Source organism: Muntiacus reevesi, chromosome 2 (assembly GCF_963930625.1).
Source record: "Muntiacus reevesi chromosome 2, mMunRee1.1, whole genome shotgun sequence".
NCBI classification, from domain to species: domain Eukaryota; kingdom Metazoa; phylum Chordata; class Mammalia; order Artiodactyla; family Cervidae; genus Muntiacus; species Muntiacus reevesi.
This window is the reverse complement of record NC_089250.1, coordinates 9,046,479-9,065,112: the sequence shown is the minus strand read 5'-3', so window position 1 is coordinate 9,065,112 and position 18,634 is coordinate 9,046,479. Positions and strand designations below refer to the sequence as shown.

Genomic DNA, 18,634 nt, shown 5'->3' with positions numbered 1-18,634 from the left:
TGAGTTATCAACTCAAGAAAGATAAATGCACCTGAATGATGCATTATTTACCCTCAGTTTTGGAAATCCAAATAGACAAATATGAAACACATTTGGCCTGAATTACTCACAGACACTTGTAAGACTTAAAGATTCCTTAACAGTATAACGGTGTTAGTCCCTCAGTCATGTCAGACTTTTTGCGATCCCATGGACTGCAGCCCGCCAGGCTCCTCTGTCCATGAGATTCTCCAGGCAAGAATACTGGAGTGGGTTGCCATTCCCTCTCCAGGGGATCTTTCTGACCAAGGGACTGAACCCAGGTCTTCCACATTGCAGGTGGATTCTTTACTTTCTGAGCCACCAGGGAAGGTGGGGTGAGCAAAAACTAGCTGGCCAGACAGGATGGAGGATATGCGTGGGAAGAACTTTTTTTTTTTCCCCCTAGAAAGTTTGAATTAAGTATAAGCAGGGCAGGACTTCTATTCTGGATTTAGTAGTCACAGAGAAGATAAAATGATTCACCCCCGAGCCTCTCTTTTTCTCTGCTCCCATGTCCCATGCCAGTGAAGTCTGCTGGCTTTACCTTTCATAGAGGTCCACCACCAGACCAAGCCTCACTCTGTCCCTTCACTGCCACTGGGAACAAGTCATTGCATCTCCTGCTCCAAACCACAGTCTCCCTGCTTCTGCCCTTAGTCCCCTACTGTCCTCGATCAGCACAGCAATCCGAAGACTGCCTTTAAAATGTAAGATCAGGTCCCTTCACTGCCTAAAAAGTTCCACTCTCCCTTCATTCAGAGAGAAAGCCAGCATTCTCACAGTGAGCCACAGTGCCCCAGCAGAGATTCTCAAAGCGGAGTCCTGGGCCAGGGGACCAGCCTCATCTGGGGAATTACTAGAAATGCAAATTCTTAGGCACCCCATGTCCTGTGAGTCAGAGACTGAGGTCCAGCTGATGGCTTTGAAAGCCTTATCTCTGTGTGCAGAACAGTTTTGTTCATAGTAAGAGCAATTTCACATGTTAATAAACAAGGCGGGTGAATTTTGGATGGCCAGGCGGGAGCTCTTCCCATTTCAAATTCAATACACTAGGACTGACTGGCCCCCTCTGTGCAGAGACTGGGCCAGGTGGCTTTCGGAGATCATCTTGTTGAAATCTCACCACAGAGTCCCATAAAGTATGTTTTTTAGTGACCATTTAATGTGAGGAAGCTGCCTTTTAGTTAGAAAGTCTGCCCAAGTAGGGAAGCAGAACTTGGGCCCTGAGAGCTCTGTCCACACTCGGGCTGCATTGTTCGTCTCTATGAGCAGGTGGGTCCATATGTTGTCACCAAGCTGGGACGTCCCTAACAGTGAAAGGGACCAGGTGCCAACAGGGTCAAGGTAACAGGCACACGAGGCATCCTGGGTCCCACAGGACTATGGCTACTCTGCAGGCAGCTTCAGCCCTTCTCCCCATGTAAAATACCTTAATAGTCACACCCTCTAAGCCCCATTCAGAATCCTAGGGCTGGCTGCAACAGGACTCCACAGTCTCAACCTCGGTTCTGTTTAACAGGTGAATGTGGAGAGCACAACTAAAAATAAAACAGACCCTTGGGTCCTTCTCCTAACCTGTGGCAGGGAGACAGCTCAGTGTGGCCCTGGAATTAAGCAGAACATCGAGTATAATTAAAGCAAGACGGTGACACAGGCTTTTCTTCTATTCTGAATTTTACCATGGAAATTCACATTTTGCTTTAATCCATAGTATTTTAAGGCCTAGAGGATACAAAAACGAAGCTTTCCTTCATGAGAAAGTTGCTTTTCCTCATTCCTGCTTTTTTCTTTCTTATTTTGGTTTTAAAATCTGGTCAATCACTGAGCTCGTTTGAGTGATGGCGAAGTCAAAATTATGACTGCCTGATTTTACCCTTCAGTGCACTTGTCAAAAAAATTAAATTAAAGATCATGCTTATGAATATAATGCATGAAGTGCTTCGTGGCATCCTGAAAGAGAGAATGTTTGTTCTGTCCAGCCACTCACAAAACCGTTTGTCACATGATATTTTCATATGCAGAAAAAATAAGAGGCCAGAGAGAAAATGCTGCCTCTCGGGGAATACAAAGTGCATTCCACCCATGGTTCATGTATTCAGAAAAATTGATTTTAGTAAAAACAGTAATAATAATACTTCTAATAGCAACATTAGATCCTTCAAAACTTGTCGAGTACTTCCTAGTTTCCAAAATGTTTCCACATCTAATTTCATCTGACAAAAGAGACCATTAATATTTTAAAGTGCAGTATCGGGCTGCTTGATTTAGCCTTGCCAGGGCCCGGGCTTCTGAAGAGTGGGCATCACATGCAGGCTGGCTGCATATTCTACATTGAGGCAATTGTGCAGCGAGAGTCAATGTGCTAGTGCTTTCTGTAAAAAATATGACGGAAAAACAACATTCAGTACCAAAAATCACTGAAGGCTCTGGAGATGAATGCATGGAGAAAATTACTACTCTAAGCTTGCTACTGAATTTTAGAAGCCTATAAGTCTCTCTCGGTTTTAATGAAAATGCCTTTTTTATAAAGATTAAGTAAATCTTTCTATTTGCATACTTACATATATATTCATATATATTTCAATGACACATACATTTAGAAAGCTGAATATTAAACTCTCCAAAGCCTGCCCCTCCCCCTTCTCCACTCCTTCAGTTGATTTCTGAGGTCACTTTGAGATATACCTATAACTTTCCAGACCGTATTGTATCTGTGGATGTGTATGTACATACTTGGGGCTTCCAGGTGGCTCAGCGGTAAAGAATCTGTCAATGCCGGAGACCAAGGAGACACAGGTGCAATTTCTGGGTCGGGAAGATCCCCTGGAGGAGGAAATGGCAACCTACTCCAGTACTGTTGACTGGAGAATCCCAGGGACAGAGGAGGCTGGTGGACTGCAGTCCACAGGGTCACAAAGAGCGGGACACGGCTGAACAACTGAACCCACAGCACACACATATAAGCATATACATAGCTATGTAGATATGTATTTTATATGCACATCTGCGTGCATATACTGTCTACTATTTACATGTCATCTATCTACCTACTTACCTATCCATCTATCATCTTCTCATCTATTTACTGCCCTACCTATCCATCTGATTCTTGGAATACATGGCTGAGCTGGTTCTTTTATAATGAACTTCTAAGAAGCCAGAAATGATGAACAATATTGAATCAAGATTTGTAAGCAGCACCAGAATTATTGTTTGCTTTGAGGCATCTACCAATCTCAGATGGTCTAGACCCTAGAACCGTGGCTCTCAGACTTGAGCATGCACTGGAATACCAAGAGGGCTCCCAAAAACATGAATTACTGGATCCTACCTCAGAGTTTCTGATTCAGTAGGTCTGGGGGGGCCTGAGAATCTGTACTTCTACCAAGTTCCCAGATGATGCTGGTGGTCACAGAAATACTCACTGAGAAACTTGGGCCAGAACTAGAAATGGAAGCAGTGACAGATTTTATTAATATTTTCTTGGGGTCCAAAATCACCGTGGATGGTGAATATACCCATGAAATTAAAAGATGACTGTTGCTTGGAAGGAAAGCTATGACAAACCTAGACAGCATATTAAAAAGCAGAGATATCGCTTTGCTGACAAAGGTCTGTATACTCAAAAGTATAGTTTTCCCAATAGTCATGTACGGATGTGAGAGCTGGACTATGAAGAAGGCTGAGCACTGAAGAATTGATGCTTTTGAATTGTGGTGTTGGAGAAGACTCTTGAGAGTCCCTTGGACTGCAAGGAGATCCAACCAGTCCATCCTAAAGGAGATCAGTCCTGAATATTCACTGGAAGGACTGATGCTGAAGCTGAAGCTTCAACCACCTCATGCAAAGCTTTAACTAACTAATGCAAAGAGCCAATTCACTGTAAAAGACCCTGATGCTGGGAAAGATTGAAGGCAAAAGGAGAAAGAGGTGGCAGAGGATGACATGGTTACATAGCATCCCTGACTCAATGGAATTTGAGCAAACTCCAAGAGAAAGTGGAGGACAGAGGAGCCTGGTGCAGTCCATGGGGTCACAAAGAGTCAGACACGTCTTAGCAACTGGACAAAAGCAGGCAGCGAGACCTGGGTTTGAATGAACCACACGTATGAAGTGAAAGACATGAATGAGTGTGCTTTGTTATGAAAATAGTGGGAAATTTGCCTCTCTCAGTTTTAGCGGTGATTGGAGAAGAAAAAAGGAAGAAAGAAGTCTCTGCTGAGATTTCCTAACCTTATGGCGTGCACTGACATGGGCTTAAAGACAAATAGCGAATGAAACAAAAAAGAAAACTTTAAGCCAAATATGTAGTTTAAGGTATTCCTAAATTGGCAGTATCTTCAGGCATCGCAGAAAACAAAGTACAAATAAATAAATAAGCTTTTATTTCAACTTCAAAAAATTCCCACAAGAAAATCCAATGAGCATGTCAATAAAAAAGACAAAATAAACAAGGAAATAACCACAGGCATGAGTCTACAGAAAACATAAACTGTAGAATTTGACATACAGAGTGGAGATACTGAAATTTCAGATACAGATTATCTTAAAAGATAGTTTCTGTGTTAACTAAATAAAGATTGACCAGGTATATTTAAAAAAGAACCAAATAAAACTTGTAAGAAGGAAAACCATAATAACTGAAATGAGAAACTCAGCAAACAGTTAAACACCAGATTAAAGAAAGTTGAATAGAAATTAGGAAGTTGGATGACAAACTTGGAAAACAAACCATCAAGGAGAGACAGTGACACAGGAAGAAAAATGCAATGTAGGTTAAAAGTCATGAAGGGCAAAGAAAGAATAGAAGGTAGTGGAGACACTAACATTTGGTGAGATAATAGGTGAAAAATTTTCAGAACTAATGAAAGATGCCCATTTTCATGTCCAAGAAGCTCAGCAAATCATAAGAAGAAACCCACACTGAGGCACATCGCAGTGAAACTGAGGAACACTAAAGCTAAAGAACAGACTGTCAAGATAGCTGGAAAGAAAATACAAATAACCTAAAAATAGACAATAATTAGACTGAGAAATGAATTCTTAACAACTACAGAATTGATAGGACTGTGGGAAAATATCTCTAAAACATTGCAAGAAAATCACCATCAACCTTGAATTTTTACCCAGCAAAATCACCTTAAAAAATGCAAAATAACATCTTTCAGACAGACAAACCCTGAGAGACTTTCACTAGACAATCTGCTTGTGAAAGATAGAGGAAAGAGTTGAGAAAAGCATGTTTTATTGAAGGTGCTGAGTTTTTTGTATTGATATTCTCTCAATTAAACATTTTGTAAGAAATGAAACTGGCCTAAATTATTAGGAGTTGGAACTGATGGAATGGGTATTAACCAGGGTTTTCTTCAAATAATTATGCCTATGATGTGCTGGTTTATGGATAGCATTACCATTTATATCAGATGCCAATTAGTGGTTTGAAATCACTAATCATTTCATTATTGGCATTGCATTGCAGTGGGTCAAATCAAAATATACCATGGTCCATGATATTTCAATCAGAATAATGAAAATAAAACTCTATATCCACAAGTCCACAGTATAAAATATGAAAATAATTTTAGAAAATGTTTGATTTTAATTGATGTTTAATACTTTAGTTAAATATTTAAAGTTAAATACTTAAATATTTATAATATTCAGTCACTCAAAGCTGTAAAGACGGCAACATTTCTTCCTTCAATAAAATGAGTTCTAATTTCCAGAAGAGGGAAAGGGAAAAAGATTAGAGACACTGTGCTCCTTCCAGAAAGAAAAAAAAAAAGAGAGGTTCTGACATTAACAAACTGCATGGTCTTGGGCAAGATAAAGAACCATTTGCAGTCTATTTTAAAAACAGTTTTGTAGAGAGAGAAAACTTGACCATATGTGCTCAAGATTCTTCTTCTGGATCAAAATACAGCTATGATGGTTTTATATGCTAGAAAATCCAGGTGAATTTGTATTCTAACTCCACTCTGCATGACCCTATCTTTACACTCCAGGGTGAGCCAAGGTGATCAGTAGTACCCAAAGGTAGGAGAGAAGTGAGAGGAGGTCAAGCGATGGGGAGAAAAGCTGAGTGGTCTCTAAGAGAAAATACCCGAAGCACATGTCACAAAGAGAGGAGCCAAAGAGAGCAAGTCTGAGGAACATTCCTCCCTATTCTATTGTGTAAGAGATCACTAGGATGGTTATGGAAAGAAATCTCAAGCAATTTATCTCAGGAGAAGGGCAAGTGGAGAAGGGGGTGACAGAGAGTAAGATGGCTGGATAGCATCATCGACTCAACGGCCATGAGTTTGAGCAAACTCCAGGAGATAGTGAAGGACAGGGAAGCCTGGTGTGCTGCAGTCCATGGGGTCACAAAGAGTAGGACACGACTGAGCAACAACAGGAGTAATTAATGATAGTAGTTTTGAGAAAAAAATCAGTGAAAGCATTTTTCTGCATGTAGATTAAGGAATTCCACATGATAATGAATGCATATATGTACAAATGATTCTGAAGTTTCAACACATCAGTGTAATCATCTATTTGGTCTGAATTTAACTAGGTAATTTTCTGAACTCAATAAAACCAACAGAAGTTAATAGAAAAAAAATTAGAGAGATGACCAAGTTGGAAAATGATTGATAATGCTAAAGCAGGAAGATTGCAGAGAAGGGTCATGACCCACATACACCTTCTACCCAGTCCCTTTGCATACCCAGCAGGAAAGAATGACTGGGACTCTGAATCGTGGGAGGAATTCACCTGAATTCAGAACATGGTTCGTTTTGTCAAAATAGAAGCACTGACAAGTAATGTGTGCTCCCATCATGCAGCCATCTACCACGAGCATGTCAGGTTCTACCCCTCCCTCACTCCTTCCGCAGTAATGTTTGTATTTCTGAAGGCATTTTAGGAACAAACGTACAATTTCCGTGACTTTGTAGAAGGACTAGCATGTACATTTCACCATGATGCTATAGACCGAATGGTCCTGGTAACAAATCCACAGGGACGGTGATTTTGTGACTCAGAGCAGATTCTGGGATGATATATTTGGGCAAGGTAAAGATATATTATTTAGCCATATTAGGATTATGAGATGCTGCTCCTAAACAAAGCAAATTATTTAGCAAGTAAACAAGTTTTCACATATTTGCAGGAATAACTCAGAATTCCCCTGTTAATCAAGGTGACTGTGGCAGTGTATGCCCCCAAGTGACCCTCAGGCTCTGGAAAACCACCTCTGACCTGGGTCACACATGTGACAGGAACCTTTCAGTGACAGGGAGCCTCTCCAGGGAAAGGAGGCTGCTGTTCTGCTTCTAATCCATCTCCCAATCATGGTCTTAAGAGATTATCCAGGGAATGACCTAATTCCAGTAGAAGGTGGAGCCCTGGCTACTCTCCCAATCAGATATTAACAAAGCTTAACCACCTCTTGCCAGTTAGAGATGCTGGCCTTCTCCTTGGTTCTAAGCATTCTTCAAATGATTCTAAGCTTTCCATGACCTTTCAATGAATTAGGACAATGTGTACCACATCATGGTCCTGCTTGTGATATGTACTAGAATAGCCATCACTAATGGAAAGCAGACCTGTGCTAGGAACTTTATACCCACTATTTCTACTGTTACTCCCTCACTCTTCACCCAGTTACTATGGATCATTTCTTCAAAAAATGGCCCCATTGGGCATAACCACTCAATGCATAAATGTGAAGATACATTGGTCTCCAGAAAGGAAAACAGAACAGTAAAGACAGGAAATGTTTCTATCACCCATTCCTGAGGTTTTGTTCTGGATCCAAATGTATTCATAAGAAAAAAAAAAAAAATGATCCCAATAAGACAATAGCTACCTTGCAACTCTTCACATAGAGATCTGGACCTTCACCCTTAGGTGATTTCAGAATACCTAACTGGTAAGCAGTATCCACACTTTGCAGGAATGGAAAATACATTACACTGAGAAAATGATTTTTTACATTTGGTCTTTACCTTAAAAGGATTTAAACCTGAATCTGCTATTTTACCCTCACATTCAGGGGAGAAAGGATAAAGGATAAAGAATTTCCCAGTGATTCTTGAACACTTAGAAATAACTGAATATGAGAGCATACACATAATTTACAAATTAAACAGAAGTTTCATTTCATGGTGTGTTTTTTTTTCCTAGAGACAAAGAACTGGACTTACCCTCACTGGAGTCTTTGGAGCCTTCTGGCTTCTTTGCTTTGCTCTTCTTTTCGGGTGGAGAGTGGTCTTTTGGCTCTAACCCCTCTGGAAGCACACAGATTTAGTACATTTTTATTTAAATATCTCCCACTAGGGGTTCAAAATTATCATGATATTTAAAAATACATTTTTCTTACTAAATCCACACATACAGTGAAGCTTAATTGCAGGTTCACCTGACATTATGGCTGAGCTAAATTTTGGCAAAAACCTGGGCTTCTTCAATGAATGTGAACTTGACGACTTAGAGCTTAGGCGTAAACATTTTTGTTGTTGCCATCATTAATGATGCACACAAATATGAAACCATGAGGGCATTTTTTAAATTAAAAACAATTCTCTACTCAGAAACTCCAAATTATTATGATTATTCTCTATGAGAGTTTGATTTAAAACTTCATGGATTAACTGACAGTTGTCATTCTGCAATTTCATTTTAGCCCTCAAAGTATGGCTAGATGAGCTGTAAAGTCATCTCATTTGGGGGGAATAGGATGGGGCATGAAATTATCCTCCTTCTATTTAACAGATTTCTTTAGCAATCCAGATTCTAAACAATTTCCATATGCCCCTGATTAAATTCCTGTGCTTCCCGCTTTTCTCAATGCTCCAAGCCAAGCCAAGTGCAATGCACTAGCCAAGGAGGCTAGTGACAAATTCTAAAGACAATTTTAGGAAAACTCTTTCAAATCCATCTCATTTGGATATGGGATACCTTGTTAAACATTATATCTGCAGTTCTGGCCTCTTTATTTCTCAAAGCTTATGTCTTCAATTGTTCACATGCATCTTATTTTGGATTTCTTCCATTGGCCCCTCCAGATCCGCTTTCCACCCTTCCTTCCTCCTGCGCCCACTGCATTGGGCTCTGGGACACTGGTCTCTATGGACGACACCGATGAAGTCCCCATCTCTCTGGCTTCCTATTATACGCAGCCAATGGCGAGCCCAGGGCATTTGTTTCCTAGGCTGCCGGTAGTCTTCAAGGACTAATTATCTTCCTAAATCTAAGGTCACAGTTCCTATCAACTGACCTTCTCCTTATGGCCCTCTCTGTCTTCGAAGTTCCTGAAATGACCACCACCCTGTGGTCTTTTCAGGACTGGGAAGTACCTGTTTTCCACTCTTCCTAACCCGAGTGATTCCCCTTTACTCAGTTCCCTTATATAAATAATCCCAGGAGGCATTTCAAACAACACAGCTGGAACAATACACCTGATGTCTGCAAATCTGTTCTCTCCACAGTATTCCACATCTCAAGGGAGAGTGTGACTTATCTACCCAGGAATTTAAACCCCAAACTGAGATATTACCTTAATATTTTTCTTCAATCACTTTTCCAGTAAAGGAATTCCATCATAATGAGTCTTAGGACCTCTGCTCCAAAATATATCCTATATTCATCTACTGTGCTCATTCTTTGCAAACACCACCCTAGTCCAAACCAGCAGCATCTTTTACCTGGGTTACTATGACAGTCTTCTGAATTCTAACTCCTAGCTTTCTCATCTTCCTATAATCTATTCTGCACATAGCAGCCAGATCTATCTTTATTTTTCCCTTTTTTTAAAGAAAAAATTTTTAAATTGAAGGATAATTGCTTTACAGACTTTTGTTGTTTTCTGTCAAACCTCAACACGAATCAGCCATAGGTACACATATATCCCCTCCCTTTTGAACCTGCCTCCCATCTCACCAGATCACCCTGTTTGCTTATTTAAAAACCACTGTTCTTAGAATTAGATCTGAATCCAGTCTCATGGGCCAGGAGAACAAGTCACTTGGGTTCCACCTACCACACTAGCCCCGTCTCCCACTCGTCTTTATTAGCTTGACTTATTACTGCCCTTCTATCATTTCTAGGCTGGTTCTTGCCTCAGGATCTTTACACCTGCTGTTCTTCCTTTTTCCTGACACACACATTCATATGCCCACCCTATTCCCATCTTTTAACATAGAATCACATTCCACTCCTAAGGAAGGCTTTTCCTGACTACTTAATCTGAAGGGTTGCAAGGAAGATCTGTCACAGACATATCACCTGGTGTAACTGAAATTATCTTGCTCCCTTGTCTATCTCTTTATTATATGTCTCCCTTCTAAACCACCCTCCACCTTGAGACTGTAGGTTCCATAAGAAAGGGCATTTGTCTTTCGTAATCCTCTCTTGTGTCACTGGTGTCCAGCAGTGCCTTGAGAATTTCATTGCAAATTCTTTTTTATATCCCTGTTACCCAGGCCTTTCTTTGAGACCAAGACATAATGGGGTTTGTGCCTAATTCTCACTCTCTTAGCAACTATTACCTATGCCAGGACTCTGTAACTATACAATAGAGTTATGGTGATTCATTTTTCTTTTCCTATTTATTATAAAAAGAACAGAACAGAAAAATGCATTTGATAGATGTGCTATTAAAAACTTTGGCATTATGGACTACAAAGGGGTTTGGGCACTAGGTTAGGCTTTCTGTGGTTGCAAGGCAGTCACATCCAAGGTCATTACCTCCACCAGGGTGAAAAATGTTGCCAATGACTACATTAGCAACTGCCCCAAATTTCTGTCACCAGGTATGGATGGATATTGACCTTTCAGAATGGGTTCAGCAAAAACAGAAATGAGATGCTTGAAACAGCTCACTGAGCACAGATGCTGGGTTCAAAAGCATTCATAAAATGAGCAGAGTACCACTTGCAATATCCCTGGGAGAAGCCTCTCACCCCCCCTTGTGCTGAAATGCATTGTTTGCAACTGGGACCGAGAGGAGAGTTTCCAGTGCTGGGAGTTCAGCTCCAAACCAGCATTTCCAGAAAGTGAGTTGAGAATTAAATTGTGAATTCATGATTAGCCACCTAAATGGGAGTTCTTGGGGAATGGGTGAGATTTAAAAAGACATCTCTGAGTCCACATTTTGAGCTATTTATAAACTGTAAAAGTACTAGCGCTTCCTTTTTGAAGAAGCTGTAGGGCACTCCTGGGGTGATCAGTGGGCACAGATGCATGTGAGTTATGAGCAGCCATCTATGACAGTGGTCCCCAGTATTCTGGGGACCAGGAACTGGTTCCATGGAAGACAATTTTTCCCCAGACTTGGGGGGTGTATGGTTCAGGCATAATGTGTGCAATGGGGAGCGGGAAGGAAGCTTGCCTCCTTCACCAGCTACTTACCTTCTGCTGTGAGGCTCAGTTCCTAACAGGGCACAGACTGGTACTGGCCCATGGCCCGGGGCATGGGGACCTCTAGTCTATGACACAGTACTTCATAACACCCATGGAGACACTCAACTGAAAATCACCACGACATATGGCCTCCGTGCTCTCGTTTTCCCTCTCCCACTTAGCCTGGGAAAGCTAGAGGAACCTTCCCCAGGAGCACCCCTCGCGTCTCCCTAACACCAGAGCAGGCTGCCTCTGTTGCCTCTGTTTCCAGCAGAGCCTGGAACTCTGGGGTGTTGCCATGAGCATGGCTTTGTCCCTGAGGAACTCGACTGGGCTCTGGATCTTGGGTGGCCGACCTGCCAGAGGTGGGTGCTGATTTTCTGTCCCTGGGGCTCAGGTTGGGGCCCATTTCAAGAGTGCATGGTCTTGGAAATGGAAGGACATGGGGAAATATTTACTATGCTAGGATTAAATGATTTAAACAGGATCCTAGGCATTTAAGTCAGTCTATTTCTACCACCTCGAAAAGGGGCAGAGCCTCTCTTAGGATGACTCTATCTGACACCATGTGATATTATTCCCCCTAAGCACTGGATAGTGACAGTCCCCATCTCTTTGAGCTGTTGCATATCCTAAGTGTGCTCATGTATGTTGAGCAATCAGCACAAGGAACAGCTCAATTAAATTCCTGCTCAGCAAAGGGACGCTGGGACTGATCTGAGCTGAGCCAGCCTGCCATAGCTGGTTGGACTTCTCTCTCCTCCATCTCTACATTCATTGGCTAGTGTTTGGCACCTTGAACAATACCATTTATACCAAAGAAATCTGCAAGCTCTCAAAATTGGGGCTCCTCTCCCCCCCAGAGAGTACATTTCCCAGCACCTCACTGGCTTTTGATATTCATATTAATGTTTACTATCATTTACTAGCATTTGTTGACTCATTGAGTCACACAAACAGGCTTTCACTAGTGTCAATTGCATTCTTAAAAATCCTTCCAGCACTACTTCTCATATGAGAAGAAGAGGTTCAGCGATCAGGGAAGGCTAGCTGTTAACGGTCTTAGGAGGCTCGATCAGACTCTTCTCAGACACCAGCACACCGGAGCATGAGACTGAACAGAAGCAAGCCTGCTCACCAATATTTGGCAAGGCTAGTTGGCCCTTCATGAACCCATTTTGCACAAAATCCCCCATGATTTCAACACTCAGATATGAGTAACAAACAGCAGCTTCCCAAGCCCATTCTGTCGGAGTGACTAAGTATCCTTGGGCCACTGAGTGTGACATGAATGGTGGCATCCAGCTGCTAGAGATAAATCTCAGGAAATTTGGTGGGACTAATATCAGAAATGATGATCCACTTAAGGCCCCTAAACCCCTAATGCTGACTCCAACCTTGTGGGTTCTGCATTAGCGTTAATGACTTCCTTGAACTCATTCTGTGGTTCAGATAGCTAGTTGCACCTTATTAAGAAGTCAGCCCCCTTTGCCTAGAAATGCGTACTTATATCACTTTGGGCAAATGATCCTTAGCAAGATAAGGGCCTTAAACTATCTGGCTGAAAGGGTAGTGCTCCCCATGGATGAAGGATAGTCCAAGGACATCCAAGGATATTCCATGTGAAGTGCAAGCATTAATGCTAAATTCACGGAATTTAAGACAGGGTGAACAGCATGAAAAGGCATCAAGATAGGACACTGAAAGAGGAACTCCCCAGGTCAGTAGGTGCCCAATATGCTACTGGAGATCAGTGCGGAAATAACTCCAGAAAGAATGAAGAGACAGAGCCAAAGCAAAACAACACTCAGTTGTGGGTGTGACTGGTGATGGAAGTCAAGTCCAATGCTGTAAAGAGCAATATTGCATAGGAACCTGGAATGTTATATTCATGAATCAAGGCAAATTGGAAGTGGTCAAACAGGAGATGGCAAGAGTGAACGTCGACATTCTAGGAGTCAGTGAACTAAAATGAACTGGAATGGGTGAATTTAACTCAGATGACCATTATATCTACTAATGGGGGCAGGAATCCCTTAGAAGAAATGGAGTAGCCATCATGATCAACAAAAGAGTCTGAAGTGCAGTACTTGGATGCAATCTCAAAAACGACAGAATGATCTCTGTTCGTTTCCTAGGCAAACCATTCAATATCATGGTTATCCAAGTCTATGCCCCAACCAGTGATGCTGAAGAAGCTGAAGCTGAATGGTTCTATGAAGACCTACAAGGTCTTCTAGAACTAGCATCCAAAAAGATGTCCTTTTCATCATAGGGGACTGGAATGCAAAAGTAGGAAGTCAAGTATCACCTGGAGTGACAGGCAAATTTGACCCTGAAGTACAGAATGAAGCAGGGCAAAGGCTAACAGAGTTTTGCCAAGAGAAAACAGTGGTCATAGCAAACACCCTCTTCCAAAAACACAAGAGAAGACATTACACATGGACATCACCAGATGGTCAATACCAATATCAGATTAATTATACTTTTTGCAGCCAAAGACGGAGAAATTCTATACAGTTACCAAAAACAAGACCAGGAGCTGACTACGGCTCAGATCATGAACTCCTTATCACCAAATTCAGATTTAAATTGAAGAAAGTAGGGAAGACCACAATACCATTCAGGTATGACCTAAATCAAATCCCCTACGATTATACAGTGGAAATTACAAATAGATTCAAGGGATTAGACAGAGTACTCTAATCTAGTCTGTCTAATCTACACTGTCTAATCTACTCTGATAGACAAAGTACCTGATAAACTATGGACAGAGGTTCATGACACTGTACAGGAGACAGGGACCAAGACCACCCCCAAGAAAAGTAAACGCAAAAAGGCAAAATGGCTCTCTGAGGAGGTCTTACATATAGCTGTGAAAAGAAGAGAAACGAAAAGAAAAGGAGAAAAGGAAAGATATACCCATTTGAATGCAGAGTTCCAAAGAAGAGCAAGGAGAGATAAGAAAGCCTTCCTCAGTGATCAGTGCAAAGAAATAGAGGAAAAGAATAGAATGGGAAAGACTAGATATCTCTTCAAGAAAATTAGAGATACCAAGGGAACTTTACATGCAAAGATGGGCTCAATAAAGGACAGAAACGGTATGAACCTAACAGAAGGAGTAGATATTAAGAAGAGGTGGCAAGAATACACAGAAAAACTATACAAAAAGATCTTCATGACCCAGATAATCCCATGGTGATTGGTCACTCACCTAGAGCCAGACATCCTGGAATGCGAAGTCAAGTGGGCCTTAGGAAGCACCACTACAAAGAAAGCTAGAGGAGGTGATGGAATTCCAGTCGAGCTATTTCAAATCCTAAAAGATGATGCTGTGAAAGTGCTGCACTCAATATGCCAGCAAATTTGGAAAACTCAGCAGTGGCCACAGCACTGGAAAAGGTCAGCTTTCATTCTAATCTCAAAGAAAGGCAATGTCAAAGAATGCTCAATTCTTTGTTGGCAAAGAATTACTTTGCTACCAAATTCTTTGCTACCATACAATTGCACTAATCTCACACGCTAGTAAAGTAACGCTCAAAATTCTCCAAGGCAGGCTTCAACAGTATGTAATCTGTGAAATTCCAGATATTCAAGTGGATTTTAGAAAAGGCAGAGAAACCAGAGATCAAATTACCAACATCCGCTGGGTTATCAAAAAAGCAAGAGAGTTCCAGAAAAACATCTATTTCTGCTTTATTGACTATGCCAAAGCCTTTGACTGTGTGGATCACAACAAACTGTGGACAATTCTTAAAGAGATGGGAATACCAGACCATCTGATCTGCCTCTTGAGAAATCTATATGCAGGTCAGGAAGCAACAATTAAAATTGGACATGAAACAACAGACTGGTTCCAAATAGGGAAAGGAGTACATCAAGGCAGTATATTGTCACCCCGCTTATTTTACTTATATGCAGAATACATCACGAGAAATGCTGGGCTGGATGAAGCACAAGCTGGAATCAAGATTGCCAGGAGAAATATCAAAAAACCTCAGATATACAGATGACACCACCCTTACGGCAGAAAGCAAAGAAGAACTAAAGAGCCTCTTGATGAAAGTGATAGAGGAGAGTGAAAAAGTTGGCTTAAACCTGAACATTCAGAAAACTAAGATCATGGCATCTGGTCCCATCACTTCATGGCAAATAGATGGGGAAACAGTGGAAACAGTGACAGACTATTTTCTGGGGCTCCAAAATTACTGCAGATGGTGATTGCAGCCATGAAATTAAAAGACACTTGCTTCATGGAAAAGTTATGACCAACCTCTACAGCATATTAAAAAGCAGAGACATTACTTTGCCAACAAAGGTCCATCTAGTCAAGGCTGTGGTTTTTCCAGTAGTTATGTATGGATGTGAGAGTTGGACTATAAAGAAAGCTGAGCACTGAAGAATTGATGCTTTTGAACTGTGGTGTTGGAGAAGACTCTTGAGAGTCCCTTGGACTGCAAGGAGATCCAACCAGTCCATCCTAGAGGGGATCAGTTCTGGGTGTTCATTGGAAGAACTGATGCTGAAGCTGAAACTCCAATACTTTGGCCACCTGATGAGAAGAACTGACTTATTGGAAAAAACCCTGATGCTGGGAAAGATTGAAGATGGGAGGAGAAGGGGACGACAGAGGATGAGATGGTTGAATGGCATCACCAGCTCAATGGACATGAATTTGAGTAAACTCCGGGAGTTGGTGATTGACAGGGAGGCCTGGCGTGCTGCAGTCCATGGAGTCACAAAGAGTTGTACATGACTGAGCAACTGAACTGACCACTTTTTTCAATCTATGGTTCTTTTAAATAATAAGCTATCCTGAGTATAGTCATTGATATTTTAATTGAAATTTTGCCTTGGGCTTTATGTTTTACAAAAGGGAAGCAGAGTCCTTGTCTTAAGTTGAATTTTCTCAAAAGACAAATAGACAAACATTTGAGTGCAAGTACTTAATTTGAGAGATTATCCCAGGAAGCAGCAGAGGGGAGCAGGGAGGTAAGACCAGAAAGGAAGGACAACCAATAAGTGTATTAATGAGAAAGTCAGCTGTGGAGAGTTCATTTCTACCAGGAGCCTCTGGGCGATAATACTGAATCCCGCTGTCTAATATTACATATTGCCAATGATACTGGAAATGTGAATAGTCTGATTTAACATGTGCATGTGAAATACACACAAATTTCAAAAACAGTATGGGAAAATAAAGAATGCAAAATATCTGACTAATTTTTACATTGCTTATGTTGAAATGATAATATTTTTGATATGTTACAGGCAATGTTAATTTCACTTGTTTCTTTTTACCTTTTTCGATGTGACTGAAAGAAAATCTGAAATTATCTGAATTATCAGGCTGGGCAGTGATCATTTCTACTGGGCAGTGCTGGTCTAGGACATGCCTCAGATGCATCCGGCAATGGTATTGGTCAACCATCTCCTGCTCAACCTTGGCTGAGAGGTACTCCAGAGAAGCTAACTCCCTGATACTTTGGGTTTTCTTTCATGGACAGAGACAAGAACTTTCCTTAGAAAGCTGCCCGTGTTGTACAACAACCGGACTGCCAAGAGGGCTGGGCTCCAGAGAGGGAACCCAGAGCTGCTGTCTTGTCCTTCCTCCACCTCCTCCATTCCACTCCTGACTTTGAGATCCTCCCTCTGCCTACCGTGCCCCTGGAATCCATGGCCCTGGGGAGACCAGAGGGAGGTACAAGACTGGACAGAATGTCAGACCATTGTTCCAGTGAACTGTTACTACCAAAAAGAACAGATATTCTTCCTCCATGAGGACAGTGGGAGGTCAGGTGAGGGATAGAGATCGAACTTCACAAGGAGAAGGATGACCTTAACTAAACCTTGCCCAATGAGACCGCCTGGTTCACAGTTTAAAGAGCTCCCTGTTTGTGAAGCTGCTCGGAACCAAGGTGTCAGTGATTTGTAGGGAGTCTGGCAGCAACAGGAGGTCACACAAAATGAAGGTCTGTAAGATATCTATCTCAGTTCTGAAAACAGGCCCCATCTTGCGTCTAGAGTGGCATGATGCCAAAGTGAGACACATGGGGCTCTCGTCCTACAGAACTGAGCCCTGTACTTTCTAATATCTGTCAGATATAATGTTGAGTAAACAAAGTGATCACCACGTATGCAACGAACATTTCACGTATGATATCTCATTTAGTCCCCCAAACAAGACTGTATGGTAAGACTCGTTGCCACCAGAAGTGTAAACTGAGGCTAACAGAGAAACCTCTAATCCAAAGCCTTTAAGTGGAGGAGCTAGGACTGAATCCAGGCCAACTGATTGATGTATTCATTATCAAGCTGATATTGACCTTAGGCCAGAACCAATGGTTTTAACCACTATATTTCTCTCATCAAACACTGGTCTTTTTTATGAGGAGCAGGCATGTATCTCACTTTCTGATAATGAGAACAATACATCACATGTATAAAATGCATTTTCCAAAGATTCCCTCAGCCATTTTTCAGGTCCTACCTGCTATACAGACCCTCACTGATTCCCACCGGGAAACAGTCTATTCTCTGTTCCTCTGAGGCTGGGTGGGCTTGTGAAGAATGATTCCAAAGAAAAAAGTGTGGTGGAAGTAATTCTATGGGATTCTTGAGGATGCATCTTAAGACAGGAGTGTGTCTGGCTCGCTCACTCTCTAGAGAAACCAAAAGGAAACTGGGTACTGGAAGGAAGCCCAGAACACAGAAGGAGGCCATGCACAGGTATTTCAGAAAACTGCCCCAGCCAAGGTCTCAGGTGACAGGCCTGTCAATCACCAGCCAGATATGTTGCTGCTGCTGTTCATTCCCTAAGTCGTGTCCGACTGTTTGTGACCCCATGGACTATAGCCCGTCAAACTTCTCTGTCCATGGGATTTCCCAAGCAAGAATACTGGACTGGGTTGCCATTTTCTCCTCCAAGGGATCTTCCCAACCCAGGGATTGAACCCAGGTCTCCTGCTTGGCAAGCGGATTCTTTACCACTGAGCTACCTATGAAATCCCACCAGCCAGACATATGTGAGTGAACAAATCTTCTGGTGATTCTAATCCCCAGCTGCTGAGTCTTCCTGTTGAGGCCTCAGATTCTGTGAAGCAGTATTATCAAATCAGCCCTTCTGTGAATTTCTGACCCACAGAATATTTCAGCATATATGTGGGCACTTTAGCCACTAAGTTTGGGGGGTGATTTGTTATACACTTCCATTAACTACATCATGGTC

The 18,634-nt window shown here is 41.8% G+C and overlaps 1 protein-coding gene across 1 annotated transcript in view; it reads right to left on the bottom strand.

The window, feature by feature from the left end:
• The window catches only part of MACROD2 (mono-ADP ribosylhydrolase 2), a 2,149,518-nt gene that overhangs the window by 170,090 nt on the left and 1,960,794 nt on the right, over nt 1–18,634 (bottom strand). The gene's annotated exons all lie outside the window — the stretch shown is intronic.